Below are 15,418 nucleotides of genomic sequence, written 5' to 3' on the forward strand. Positions count from 1 at the left end.
CTGGAGAGCCCACCACAATCTTCTACATGTAGTGCAATCACAAATATTGAATAACTAGACCAGAGATCCTCTGTGTAGCATATAACTACAAACTAAGGCGATCATTTCCAACTTCCATTGAACAAACCTAATCTGTAATTATGACAGAAATCGATCAGCCACTTTTTATTTCTGCACATTGATCTGCAGCTGGCTGAAAATTGTCTCTATACCCATTCTTAGTTGCAAAGTGCACATTATCTGAAAAGCAAAGTTAAATCCGGAAAGATACATGAAAAATATCAAATAGTTTGTATGGCACAGTTGCTAGAATGGCATTTTGAAGACATGGGATAGATTTCCAGGAGTGTGCATTAGTTATTTTCCTACCTACAGCAGTTCTTCATTTCAAAAATCCGGATAAGCGCTTTGCAACAACGGCTGTTTTCTTCTATCCGGACTTGTGTGGTGTGCGAATGTATAAGGAGACTGCCGAGCACTTGGTAGACTGACTTCTTTAGAAGATCCTTCGCTTTTCTTCCTCTGTTTTTTTGTCCCCTTCCTATTCTTGCTCATACAATTCAATTGATTGGACCGAGCTGGCCTTGTATGACGCAAAACGCATAGCACGTTTGTAAACCTTACCCTCAGTGGACTTATTCTTCCTGGTAGATAAACTGGAAGTTAATTGTAAGGTCAAGGGGCACTAATCGGCCGCATGGTTCGGCTGCATGCCCTGCAATTAGAACGCCGAGATGGAGAGAAATGGAAAGGGACTTTACCTGAGGTAATTATCATAACATTGAGTTTAGGGTTTAGATGTGATTATCAGAGTTACTGCAAAGCTGTAGCATATTCTCTCTCTCTTTTTTTTTCCTTGTCTTCTTTTTTCTTTTCTTTTTCTTTTATTTTTTTTCATCCACTTGGCGTAGAACAGCATCTAGTCCTTAGAAGCTTGCATCTGCTTCATAATTTGGATCATTATTAATTTATTCAGGATCAGGTCTGTTTTCTATTATTTTTTTTAATTCCGAAGTAGTCAGCAGTTCTCCAAATGCTTTGGTGAAGACAGATTTAGCTTCATGGAGATGATAGAGTAGTTGACGCTATTATGATGAAAGGAGAGTATCGCTGGGTACTTCATCTTGAATGTAATGTTTTTATTTATCAGGTATTTGCAGAAGGGTGATAGGATTCATCTAGACTGTTTTATAGGAAGTGGTAAATCTTGGGCAGTTGTAATATTATTGCCTTTCCAGGTTATGAGCTTCTTTTTTTTTTTTGCAGACAATAGGATAGATTTAGCATATGAAGTGTTTAATAATCTTGCGTGGACTTGTCTAGGGGTATCTGGAGATTGTGACTTTCTCAAAGCCCGATATAATCTGTCAATTGTGATCGACTGTGATAGTTCCTTATTTTCCATGATAAGAGCAAAGATTTCCTTTGCAATGTTAGAAAGTTGTGGCTGTTCAAACTTCTCGGGTATATCTCTGATCAACACATTGTTACGTCTTGCTCTTGCTTCAAGATCTGTTATTTTTTGTTGCATGTCTTTTATGGAAATTTCATTTGTGGAAATGTTTTTTTGTAGCTCCTGTATTTTTATCTCATTGCTCATAATTTTTGCTTCATTTTGGTCCAGTCTAGATATAATTTGATCCAAGTTGTTTCCAAATGAGGTTAGCTTTGTAGAAAAGGCTTGGATTTCGGACTGAAGTGGAATTAATGCTGCTTTGAGTTCCTCCATAGAAAAGGGCTGATTAGATTTAGTTTTCTGGGATTGTTTAGGAACTTCTGACTGTGTTTTAGATTTTTTTTGTCTTTTCGTGGAGATTTCTTTCTCTGGGGATGATATTAATGACAGTCTAGTCTTCGAAGATTGTGATTCCATTTGCTCCATCTTGATAGTATTTTTTTGTTTATTTGCTTGTGTGGAATCTTTGCAATGCTGTCAGGCCCAAGCACATGTAGCTGGATTCACCACTACATCACTGCTGGAAAAAGGAATTGGCTAACCTTTCAATGCTACAAATCCAAAAATCATACACCAGGTAAGTGAAATTAAGGTTACCCTGAATTGTAAAATCTTTTTTGTAAGTTTTGATGCAGTGGTAACAAGTGATTTGAGTAGATTAAAAGATAGCAATAAGAGCTTGCTGAAGTTAGTACTTCCTAGTTAGTGGCCATCTTGAATCTGCAGTCCTTGTCTTCTAAGCTCTCTTATTTGATTTTCCATAAAGACAGAGTATCCATGAGGACCAATACCTCCTTTCTTCCTCAGATGGTGTCAGAATTCAACAGCAATCAAGCTATTAACCTGCCAGTCTGCTTTTCAAATTTTTGAAATAAAGGAGAGTATAGGTTATACCTACTAGATGTTCACAGACAATTAAGGTTTTACTTACATAGAATGAAAGAATTTAGACAGACAGAACAACTGTTTGTGTCCTTTTAGGATTCAAAACTGGGAAAATCAGTCTCTAAAGTAACATTAACCAAATGGTTGACTGATTGTATTACCTTTGTTTATAATAAATTGGCCATGCCTTTACCCACACCACCAAGAATGCATTCCACTAGGTCTATGGCTACTTCTTCAGCTTTTTTGTCTAGATCTTCTCTGGATGATATTTGTGCAGCTGCAACTTGGGCTAATCCTCATAATTGTATTGCTCATTACAAATTGGATCTGCTCTGTAGGGGCAGAGCAGTTTTTGGCTCAGAGGTGCTCAGGAATATCCTTACTTAGTGTCCTCCTGGGGTTTAGGTAGTTGGGGACTCTGTCTCAAGAGTTGAGCAGCAAACAAAAATTGACAACATTAGATAAAAAAGTTATGTACTCACAGTAACGTTCCGTTTATATTGTCCATTTTCATTCTTCCTCAACTTCCCTCCACCAACCCCTTCCTTGTCTTTTAGAAGGATCAAAGATGCTGAATGAACCTTGTTCCTTTGTTTTGAGTCCCAGATTTTATTTATCCTACTATTTTATTCTTCTACAGTGCTCTACAGATGTAAGGGGCAGCAAACAAGATCTGAAGTATGTTAGGGACTAGTGCTTTATGGGAAATGGAGGAGTTAGAGAGCTTTCAATGATCCACAAGCTGGTAGAAGTGGTCGAGTCAGATCCAATGATCAGATCCGAACCAAGAGTTGAGGAAAAATGAGAATGGACAACACAGATGGAATGTTATGGTAAGTACATAACTTCCTTGTAAAAAGAGGTAATACATATTTAATCTTAGGAATGAATACAAAGTCTTCCAAGCATCTGGTGTAAGCAAGTAAGTAAACTTACAAGTAGACATGCTATGAGTTGAGGCTTTTTAATTAAGCCAGGTAGTGTGAAATGAGGATATAATGGGATCAAACTGCATCTACTCTCCCAGATACTTAAACTAAGAGACCTGTACACATGTAGGATCACAGAGTACTAGAATTAATGTGTTAGAAGGCAAGCCTTTGATGGCAACCAAACAGTACACTTTGGATTTACTAGCATTAATCTGTAGTTTCATCTTGCTGAGTTAATCCCAGAACACAGACAAATGCATCTAGAAAATAAAAATTAATAACAACACAACTGTGTCTAGATCACAATGGAATGAGACCTCCAGCATGTAGAATGGCCTTTAGCTTGAGAAATCAGCAGTAAGGTTTGGGATGAAGTAAGAAAAACATGTAGCCCTGGGACAAAGCCCTGAGCGACCCCAGAAGTGTTGTTACCTAAAAGTAAGCAGTTCCTCATGGCTTTAGGTTGTCTATAGGTAATATGAAACATTTATCTAGAAATTCTCAGGCTAGAAGGTGAAAAATAAGAAAAAAGTGCTCTTCAAGACAAAGGCTCGTTTGCAGTGCATAGAAAGTTCCCTAGTGAGATACCCAGAGTTGATATTAAATACAAGCTGGAAACAATGAAGGAGTGTAAGCATGCTATGCTTTTTGACTGTAATTTATTTAGTCATTTCATGAGTATGTTACATTTTTAACAAACCGACAAGTTGTGTGTGTGTGTGTGCGCGAGCGCGTGTGTGTGTGTGTGTGTGCGCGCACGCGCGTGTGTGTGTGTGTGTGTGTGTGTGTGTGTGTGTGTGTGTGTGTGTGTGTGCGTGCGTGTGTGTGTTTAATGGCACTATGTTCAAAGTGCTTGATATGTATGTATCAGCTGGTAACTTTCACAAAGATTAAAATATATTCATTTATAAAACTGTGACATGCAAAATTTTAATGGGGTACTGCCTAAGCAATCATATTCACCTATTTTTTTCTTAGACAATATAAAATATTGTTATAAAATATATCATTCATTTTTTTCTCAACAGTGTAGGCATGAAATGTTGATAGTGAAGTTAAAATTTGTCAGTCTCTTTTTGTATATTAGATGCCTTTGACCACATGCCTCAGAAATGTTTATGGAGTAAGCCTAAAGCAGTCATTTGTGCTGAATAGGTCTTACATGCTTAACAAGCAATTACATAAATAAATACATACACTTGTGTCTAGAACACAGCTTCACAATTCTAAAAAAAAGGTCTGCTGACAAGGTTACTGCTTTAACATTCTGTACACAGAGAGTTAGAGGGCCTTTAATGTCAGGCATTTTACAGCAGATGACTAAATCTATGAGCTAAAGAGCTGTATCTTGTAGTCCTTAGCTTTATTCCCTTGGTCTCTATTTGCTTTCTTTGGGACTCTGAGTCAGACAGTTACTCAGACACTGTTGTTGAGTTGTGTTTGAAAAGAGGTACTTGTCCCTAGGGGGCTTATCCAATTAACAAATGAATAAAGTAAAACAGATGGGCACTGACATAGATTTGCCAAAGACAAGAAACACTTTTGTTAATGAGCAATGGATGTTCTTCGTGTTTCACTGTTGCAGTCATTACATTTGGGTTATCTGCTTGCAGGTAGCCCTCAGTCTGCCTGATTAACAAAGTCTTGGGTCCTGCGTCGGTTGCTGTCCCTTCTTCCATGATCTCAGGTCATCAGGGGTATAAAACATGCAGCAAACGCCATTACATCAGTCTTTCTTGCCGTGCGGTGCCTGAAGCAGAAGCAGTTCTCAAGTGCCAGTCGGCCGACTCCTGAAATTTTCGTTTTCGAGTTTCAGAACCAAAGTCTTCAACTAAAGCTAAGTACCCCGCTGGGGAAACTTTTTCTTGCTTCTTACCGATGTCAGTAAAAGTTAATAATTGCATTACTTGTGGAAAGCAAATACCTCATAAAGATTTTCATTCGTACTGTATTCCTTGCCTAGGCCCTGACCACGACGTACCTTGCTGTCGGTTTTGTGCTTTATTTAATCAGTGCACTATCCGTCTTCAGTATATTTTCGCCTCTAAATATTTCGGTTCTCAGTTTAATTATCCAGAAATGTCATCGGTTAGCCATTTGACTACCGGGATTCCGAAAAAACGCAAAGATAAAGACAGAGACAGGCCGCCAAGGTCCAAAACTGTCGACGACACTTCTCCTAAGCCAATCGCCAGTTTGCCGGTACTCAGTGAGGCGCTTTCGCAGCCCCTGATACCTGCTACTTCTGATTCGCAGGCCTCTACTGAGACCCATTCGGAGTCCGGTATGCTGCGAGATGCTTCAACTATGGAACCCGCGGATGTCACTACCTTGGATGGGTCCGGAGCCGCTGTTCAGGCACCGGCTTCTGAAGGTGTATTCAGGCCTATGGACTTGCATATTAAATTGACGGCTCCTTCATTACTTAGGGCTAAATCTCGATCCATGTCTAAAAAACCGACGTCCAGGCCACATGCTGAGGTTGCTATGCCTAAAAAACAAATGATAAAAATGTCTGAAGATCTAATAACTCTAATCTGAGGTAGCCAACCCCCCCCCCCTTCTAAGAGGCCTAGGACTGAAGTTGATTATGAATCTTCTGATCAGGATTCTGTTTTTTCTGACTCTTCTGATGATCTGGATTTGCCCTTACCTACTTATGAAGATTCTGATGCAGAGGACTCTATTTCCTCTGCTTCCCCTCCTGAGGATTTTTCTTTTGGGGAAATCTTACATACTCTAAGGGAGCATTTCCACTGGGAAAGCCAGGATTTTTCTGATTCAAAAAAGAGGCTTAGGGATTTCCTTCTCCTACCTCAGCATAGGCCTTTAGCTATTCCTCCTGTACTAGACATTGTTGATGATGCTTTTTCGGAATCTAGTTTGGCCCCTGATTCCCTGCCTCCTGCTCCCAGAAAACCTGACAGATACTACAGGGTCCCTGAGTCCCACAAGTTCCTTTTCAAAAATCCTATTGCAGATTCAGAGACTATTTCACAGGGGCTCAAGGGCATTAAGGCTTCTACTGCTAAAAATCATACCCCTTCTGATGGAGACTCCAGGGCGCTGGATAGATGGGGTAAGAAGGTTTACACTTCTGCAACCTTGGCCATTAAGGCTTTAAACTGCCAGTTTCATATGTTAAAATATCAGCAACATGTTATTGGACTGCATAAACAGAAAATGATGTTGATTCCTGACTGTGTGGAAAATAAAGAATTACAGGATTTAATGCATTCTGCTGAACAAGTTGGAAAACATACTTTGCAATGTGGTTTTGATTCATTAGAGGCCTCTTGCAGGGCTGCTGTTACTGGGTCTGTGCTAAGAAGGCATGCTTGGCTTAAGGAGCAATCTTTGCCTGATCATTTTAAGGCTAAATTTTTGGATGCTCCATTAAATTAGGACCGCCATTTGGCAACAGGGCTGAGGAAGTTCTTAAAAAGATGGACGATAAAGCTAAATCTATGCAAATTGTTAAAGATTTTTTACAAGTTCAGCCTCCTAGATTTAGTAGGCACTGGCCCTCTAAGAATTGGTCCTTTCCAGCCCCTTCCAGGTCTTCTCAAGCCAAACCCAAACACAGCAAATCCCCCAGGTTTCAGTCCCAGGAGACTCACAGAACTAAGCAGTGGGGGGCCTCCACTTCCAAGTCTGGGAATAATAAGACTCCCCCCTAAGGTAAACTGTCTCGGTGACTTCTTTTTAAAATTTCCAAGCACTTATCAACTGACTGCCCCTTTGGGGGGAAAGATTGCTCTTCATGCAAAGAATTGGGAACTCATTACCCAGGACAAATGGGTTTTAAATATAGTGTCCCAGGGATACAGATTTCACTTCCACATGTTGCCAACACCAAGTGTGTGGCCGGTCCTACCCCCAACTCAGTGGGCAGAAGCCCAAAAGCAAATACTTTGTCTCTTAAGCATGGGGTCTAATCAGCTGGTACCAGAAGAGGAAAAGGGACAAGGTTTCTACTCGAGACTTTTCCTGGTATCCAGAAAAGACAATTCATGGCATCCTATCCTGAACCTGTCTACTCTAAACACCTTTTCAGAGATTCCAAAATTCAAGATGCTGACTCTTCACCAATTACTTCCTATGCTAGGCAAAGATGCCTGGTTGGAATCACTAGATTTAAAAGAAGCATACCTGCACATCCCAATCAGGGAATCTTGCAGAAGATACATACGCTTCAAAGCAGGCTACACACACTATCAGTTCTCTGCACTGTCCTTTGGCTTATCTACTGCACCCAGGGTATTTACAAAGTATACACATACCTGGACGATTGTCTAATTCAGGCAGAAAGCCAGGACATACTTTTGAATCATCTGGCCTTTGTAAAAAGGGTTCTAACTTGTCTGGGGTACACCATAAATGAAAAGAAATCACACCTGGTACCCTGTCAAAAAATTATATTTCTGGGAGCAAGCTTGAATACAACTTCCCAGATGGCTTACCTCATGCCAGAGAAGCAAATTCATTTGACAACCTACTTTAAACAAGTGGCCACAAAAAACGTGCTATCTGCAAGACAAATACTGCAAGCCTTGGGGTTCATGGCCTCCTGCATTCTTCTAATTCCATATGCAAGACTGCATATGAGGAAACTACAGTGGTATCTAAAAAGCCTATGGTGTCAACATTCTCAAGACCTAGAAACAATGATTCCTAATCATACCTTGCCTACGCCTACAGTTACTTTGGTGGGCAAAGGCCTGCTACCAAAACAAGGGACTACCTTTCACACCTCCCCCTGCCGCCCAAACCCTAACAACAGATGCATCAGACTATGCATGGGGGGGCTCACCTGGCAGGGAAGTGCATTCAGGGCAAATGGAACCCAAGTCAAATGCACCTGCATATCAATCAAAAAGAAATGTTAGCTGTACGGAATGCCCTGACAGCCTTCGAGGACCACATTCTTCCAGTACAACTAATGATAAAGATGGACAACACCACTGTTATGTGGTACATAAACAAGCAGGGGGGTACACATTCTTACCCACTCTGCAGACTAGCCATGGCATTGTGGAACACAGCCTTGAGCTACCAAGTGCACCTACAAGCTCAATTCCTTCCACGAAAATTAAAAACACTGGCAGACAGACTGAGCAGAAACCTCATGGACCCACAAGAGTGGAAACTGGAACCAAGGATTTTCAACATGTTGACAAGCAAATGGGGGAGCCCAGATATAGACCTGTTTGCCTCTCCCCAGAACTACCAGTTGGACAAATTTTGCACAAGGACTCCCCACAAACAAGCCTGGAAGTGGATGCTCTGTCCTTCATCTGGAAAAACCTATCAGTCTATGCCTTTCCACCTCTGCCTCTGCTCTCCAAAATACTACTAAAAATCAAACAGGACAAACCAAGGATGATTTTGATTGCTCCAGACTGGCCGCACCAACACTGGTACCCCCTCCTGCGCAGTGTGTCACGGTTATCTCCATGGCACCTGCCTCAGACTCCTTCCCTGCTGTCTCAGCAGGAGAACCAGATTCTGCACCCTCAGCTTCTAACACTGAACCTTGCAGCCTGCCTAATTACTTAATCTCTCCTTTACCATCCCTCAGCACACCTGTGATGGATATCATTTTAGAGGAAAGGAGGCCTAGTACTAGAAAATCTTATGCAGAAAAATGGAAAAGATTCTGTGCCTGGAACCAGTCTCAAGGGATGAGCACAGCAGCACCCAATTTACCTCAGATTTTACAATACTTAACTGAGATGCTTCACAACGGCCTGTCTTTTTCCTCCATTAAAATCCACTCCTCAGCCATTTCAGCTAATTATAACACAGAACCTCCCCTCTTCTCTCATCCACTGCTCAAGCAGTTCCTCAAGGGGCCAAAAATTTGAGACCACCCAGGAGAGCTCCAACCCCAGCCTGGGACATTAACTTTGTCTTGGAGAAACTCACTCAACCTCCTTTCGAGCCAGCTGCTACTGCAGACTTAAATTCTTGGAAAACAGCTTTCCTTTTAGCAATCACTTCGGCTAGAAGGGTATCTGAATTACAGACCCTTATGGCAGTGGTGCCTTTCATCATCTTTCATGTGGACAGAGTGTCCCTCAGAACCAATCCATCCTTCATGCCCAAGGTGGTATCCAGTGTGGCTCTTAATCAGTCCATTCATTTGCCAACCTTCTTTCCCAATCCACAGAATAAAGGGGAACGGATACTGCATTCCTTAGATGTGCACAGACAACTTAGATTTAACTTGGACAGGACTAAACCTCAAAGGAAATCTGAACAAACTGCTGGTGGCATTTGCAGGGGCAGAGGGGAATGCTATTTCAAAGCAAACCTTTTCTAAATCAATGCCATTACATTAATTTCTGCTATAAGCACCATGGAAAACCTATCTCCCAGGGGATCAGACCTCGCTCCACCAGGGCTGCATCTACCTCTACAGCCTTTCTCAGAGGCATCCCTACCAGGTACATCCTAGAAGCTGCTAACTGGGGTTCTGTACATACTTTCACCAAGCATTATCATTTGCCTATTTTCTCTAAATCCAGAGCTGGCTTTGCCACTGCAGTCTTGCAGGGCCTTATAGCTGGCCCTAATGCTGTCTAAATTCCTCCTCCCAACCATAGCTTTGGGAATCTACCCAAATGTAATGACTGCAACAGTGAAACACGAAGAACATAGTACAGTTGTGTACACTTACCATAAATGTAGATGTTCGAGTGTATTCATAGGTTGATACTAGGCTATCTGCCCTAGGGCATTTATAAGCCTAGCCAGAGTGTGTTTGGCTTTCGCCTCCCTTTTAGATTAGTTAAGGTCACAGAAGATAGCCCTTTTAAAGTTAGTTTACTGTGCCTCTGTCTAGCAAGGACATAGAAGTGATCCCAGGGGTAAACTTACAATCCCCCATCCACCCGTTAAGATTTCTCTTGAAAAGGGTCAGTGAGGGGCTCTGCCTAACATGGATTGGGATCCTGTTCCAGAGAGAGGGGAGCCTTTGGGATATGAATCTGTCCCTCCAGCATGTCCTATTTATTGCCGTGCTGAGGTTTAAGTCCCTGGAGCGTGTAGCTGTAAGGGATTTGGATTTCCTGAGGTGGAGCATGTCCATTAATTCTGGGTTGGACATGGCTTTATACGTCAGGCATATGTCGCCTCTGAGTAGGCAGTAAACAGCTGAGTAGAGCTGGAATTTCTTTAGCTGAACTGCATAGGGCATCTGTTTGAGGCCCTTGATCCTCTTGGTGAGGTACTTTTGGGGTCTCTCCAGTTGCTGCAGGTGTCAGGTAAGGTACATCCCAAAGGGGGCATTGTATTCAATTATGGGCCTAATGAGTGAGGAGTAGAGGGGCACAATGACCTCTCTTGATCTAGATATGAACCCTTTCGACATAAGGTGGGCTATATAGAAGGTCTTTCTAACCACTTTGGCAACGTGATTGTCAAAGGAGATATTACTATCTACTTGGGTCCCCAAATCCCTAATTACTTCTTCCGTACTTAATGGATTACCACCTATGTGGTAATTTGTGGGCACTTTGTTTTTCCCAAAGGGGATGACTATGCACTTTTTGGCATTTAGCTTGAGGCCATGGCTCTGGCACCAGGTATCCATCTCTGTGAGACCCTTTTGGAGGATGCTTGTGTCATCCGGAGAGTCGATTATGGCTCCCAGTTTGCAGTCATCTGCGAACTTGGTCAGCCATAGTCCTCCCATGTTAGCCTGTACCTCAGAGAAGTATATACCGAACAAGAGAGGTCCCAGGACTGAGCCTTGTGGGATGCCACTTGTAACTGGTTTTGAGTCTGACATGGCACCTGCAATTCTGACCATGTGGGTTCTATCCCTGAGCCAGTTTGCAACCCATCTTGTGACATAGGGGTTGATATTTAAGCTGGTGAGCTTATGTATGATGCCCGAGTGGGGTATTGTGTCGAAGGCTTTTGCGAGGTCCAGGTAGGCTGTGTGGACTACCTTCCCTTCATCTATGGCCTTAGTAACTGTTTCAAAGAAGTCAACTAGGTTTAACAGGCAAGATCTGCCCTTAACAATGCCGAATTGGGTAGGATCCAGTGTCTGGAGGTTCCCAATGTCTTTGTTTATGAGTTCCATGATGATACGCTCCATTGCTTTGCAGACCAGACTAGTCAGGCTTATGGGGCGATAGTTACCGGGGTCCATTGTGGCACCACCTTTGTGGAGCGGGACCACTGTTGCTGTATGCCATTCTTTGGGTACATATCCTGTAGTAAGGCTGAGATTGAACAGTGATTTTATTTGAGGGTTCAGTTCTTCTTGGAGCTCGTGTAAGATGCAGCCCAGGACACCGTCCGGTCCCATTGATGCTGTTTTTTGCTTTTGAGAGGGCAGCTTTCACCTGTGCATCTGTGATGTCAGGGAGGCTATATTCTGTTGGGATGGACATTTGCTCTTTTGGGGGGAAGGGGGGGAGAAGTTTGCACTGAACCTGTCTGCCAGGATGTTGGCAATGTCTGTGGGTTCAGTGTATTTTTTGTCATTTTGCACTACCTCAGAGCATATCTGGGAGTTGCCACCCAGATTCCTGACATAACTAAAGAAAGCCTTGTGATTATCTTTAGCATCTTGTGCAATTTTTCTTTCGAAGCTGGCCTTGGATGATTTTATGAGGGATCGTAGTTGCTTGCTAGTACTGATCAGAGATGCCTTCCCTTTTTGGGATTTTGCTCTATCATGTAGTAGCTTCCTCCTTCTGTTGTATAGCTTATTTATGGCCGGGGTCCACCAGACATGTCTCCTGCCTTTGGAGGAGTGAGTCTTGGTTTTATTTGGGTTATTTGGGATAGCACGATCCATGCATTCCTGTAGGTGTCCATAGAATGCGTTTGTAAAGGATTCTGCGATTTGGGCAGTATTTCCCACTGGCCCGGGGGCTTTAAAGGATTCCACCTCGGTTTTGAGAAGTGTGAAGTTTGCTTTTGAGAAATTTTTCACTGTGGTCTCCTTGGCTGGGCGTGGGCATGGGATATGGATGTCCAGTGAGATTAATTTATGGTCTGCTCTTACCAATGAGGGGTTTACCTCTGGTATGGAACATAGAGTCTCCATGTTGGTGATGACCATGTCCAATATGTTGTCCCCTCTTGTGGGAGTGGTGACCAGTTGTTCCATAGCATTTGAGTTTATAAGTTCTAGGAACCATTGGGCTAGGGTGTTGGGGCTTGAGTAGTTTTCCCAGTCAATGTTTGGGTAGTTGAAGTCACCCAATATTATGGTGTTTGGAGAGACCTTCATATTCTCCAGTGTTCTCAGGAATGCCGAGTGGGGTTCCTGAGTTTGGGAGGGTGGTCTGTAGCAGGCTACAAACTGAAAGGCAGTTTTGCCCACTGTTAGTTGCACATGGATGGTCTACGATGCTTCGTGCAGTGCCACTAACCTGGAGGTGTGGGTATCTTTGATGAATATGGATACACCCCCTCCTTTTGTGATTCGGTCCGAGTTTTGGGGCCAAAAAGCATGATATGAGGTATAACCTGGTAGTGTTGGGGTGTTCTCGGGAGCCTTGAACCAGGTTTCTGTTACTGCACAGATATCGATATTCTCCATAGTGAGGAGAGCCTCGCGTGCGTGCATCTTGAGGTTTAGACTTCTGGCATTGAGCAGCATTACCCTTAGTTTTTTTTCCTTGTGTTGTCTATGGATGTGTGTTTGTCTTTTGAGCCTTGCCTAAAAAAGGCAAGAGCTTTAGCCAGTATTCGAAAGCCCAGAGGTGACAGGTGCAAGCCGTCCCTAGCGAAGCAACGTGGCTTGTCGAGCATGTCATCCCAGGCTGACAGACACTGGCTCCCCTTTGAATGACACCAATACTTTAGCCAGTTGTTAAAATTGATCATTTTGTCTTTATACTGTGGCATCATTCTTGGTGAGGGCAAGATGCTACTCAAGGCCAGGGTCATACTGGCCTGGGCTACATGATCAGAGAGCTCCTCTATGTCTCTTTTCATATAGTCCAGGGAGGTATGTCTCAGGTCATTCACACCAGCATGGACAATGACGGAGTCATATTTGTACTTGTTTTGGAGTGACCTGAATACTTGTGTTATGTGGTGGATCCTGGCAGCCGACAGGCAGCTTACAGTGACTTTCTCCTTGTTCAGTCTGGTGAGTGGGACATCAGTATGTCTGACAGTAAAGTCACCTATTGCAAGTGTATTAGGTGTGTTGTTTAGCCTTAAGGGCTGTGACTGTGTGGCACACTGACTTTGTGAAATATGTGATACGTGGGTATTGTTGTGGGGTAGCGGTTGCTTGGATGTCTGCTTTGGAGGTCTCTGCTGCTTTGGCAGATTTTTATTTAGAGCCTCCGAGTATGTTTTTGTGTGTTTATGTGTTTGGTTTGCTGATACGATAGGTCTATGTTAGACTAGATTTGTGGTGTGTGTGGTTTCCTTCTCCTCCTGACTGATTGTGCCAGTCTTGGGTCGAGAGAGCTCAGCTTCCAGTTTAGCTGTATAGTTGCATCTCTCACATATGTTTGAGCTTGTTGGGAGGAGGAGATGGTGGTCTGTGTACATAAGGCAATTGTAACATTGCCTCAAGATTCCCAGATTCACTAGCTAGACTGGAGAGTAAACCTGAAACTGACCTTTGGACATGCCAGAGAAGTATAAGGAACTGATTTTTGACTGATCAGAATGGACCAATAGGGAGCCTAGTACTTATAAAGAGTATGAGAGGGTGTAGTGCTTTAGTTTGTTAGTGTTTACTTATAAGATTACTTATAAGAGCAAGTGCAGGGCTTTAGAATGAAAATAGAGTGCTTACTTTGAGAGTTAGAGCAGTTCTAAGGGAAAAAGTGAAGAGTAGACTTTGTGGGGCCGGGAATAGTTTAAACCTGTTTAAGTGGCGCTGCCCGATGCTGCGCTATGCGCAAAATCACGCAAAACCACGCAAATGCGGGTTTTAAAGCAGGGAAACTGAAAGAGATAGGAATTGACCCAAAACGGCCAATAAGCTACTAGTTTCTGGGCTGAGACCACTCCTCCAGGGACAGATAGGCTGCTCAAAGCTCCCCACTCTCACTGGTGAACAGAGAAGCTTCCTCCTATCCAAGTAAGGATATGGGCAACACAGGAACCTATACCACAGTCCAGAATTCAGAAAAGCCTGAAATCTGGACTAATCTAGTTCAGTAAGGTGAGAAAAAGAATATTTTTTTTTTTTTTTTTTTGCAGAGAATAACAGAAAATCACACAGAAAACACTGTAAATGCTATAAACAGGCTAGTGCACTTGAGTGTGTAGCCTACAACAATTAAACAATACAAAAATGCCTTTTTAGAAAGTGCAACTGTAAAAGCAGGTAAGGCAATACAATTTTAAACTTTTTCAAACACAGATCAGTTAGAAACTTGCTTTTTAGGCGGGAAAATGCAGTCGGAGCAGAAAGCAAAGAAAAAATACTTAACTCAGTTGAAAGTCTCTCTTAGGTCTCTCTGTTGCCTGTATCACTCTGCAGGACACCATGAGGAGCTGTGCGGAGTTATATACTGGCGCAAAACCGCACAAATGCGGGTTTTAAAGCAGGGAAACTGAAAGAGATAGGAATTGACTGAAATCGGACAATAAGCTACTAGTTTCTGGGCTGAGACCACTCCTCCAGGCACAGATAGACTGCTCAAAGCTCCCCACTCTCACTGGTGAACAGAGAAGCTTCCTCCTATCCAAGTAAGGATATGGGCAACACAGGAACCTATACCTCAGTCCGGAATTCAGCAAAGCCTGAAATCTGGACTAATCTAGTTCAGTAAGGCGAGAAAAAGAATAGTTTTTTTTTTTTTTTTTGCAGAGAATAACAGAAAATCACACAGAAAACACTGTAAATGCTATAAACAGGCTAGCGCACTTGAGTGTGTAGCCTACAACAAATAAACAATACAAAAATTACTTTTTAGAAAGTGCAACTGTAAAAGCAGGTAAGGCAATACAAACTTTTTCAAACACAGATCAGTTAGAAACTCGCTTTTTAGGCGGGAAAATGCAGTCGGAGCAGAAAGCAAAGAAAAAATACTTAAATCAGTTGAAAGTCTCTCTTAGGTCTCTCTGTTGCCTGTATCACTCTGCAGGACACCAGGAGGAGCTGTGCTGAGTTGTGTACTGGTGCAAAACTGCGCAAATACGG

The 15,418-nt window shown here is 42.6% G+C and overlaps 1 long non-coding RNA gene across 1 annotated transcript in view; it reads left to right on the top strand.

The window, feature by feature from the left end:
* Positions 1-1,920: 1,920 nt before the first annotated feature.
* The window catches only part of LOC122793758, a 257,545-nt gene continuing 244,047 nt past the window's right edge, over positions 1,921-15,418 (top strand). Inside the window, exon 1 of the long non-coding RNA XR_006363528.1 lies at positions 1,921-2,033. This is a non-coding gene — a long non-coding RNA (uncharacterized LOC122793758). The remainder of the gene's footprint in view (positions 2,034-15,418) is intronic.

This window comes from Protopterus annectens, chromosome 2.part0 (genome assembly GCF_019279795.1).
Source record: "Protopterus annectens isolate FY-2018-M chromosome 2.part0, PAN1.0, whole genome shotgun sequence".
Taxonomy (NCBI): domain Eukaryota; kingdom Metazoa; phylum Chordata; order Ceratodontiformes; family Protopteridae; genus Protopterus; species Protopterus annectens.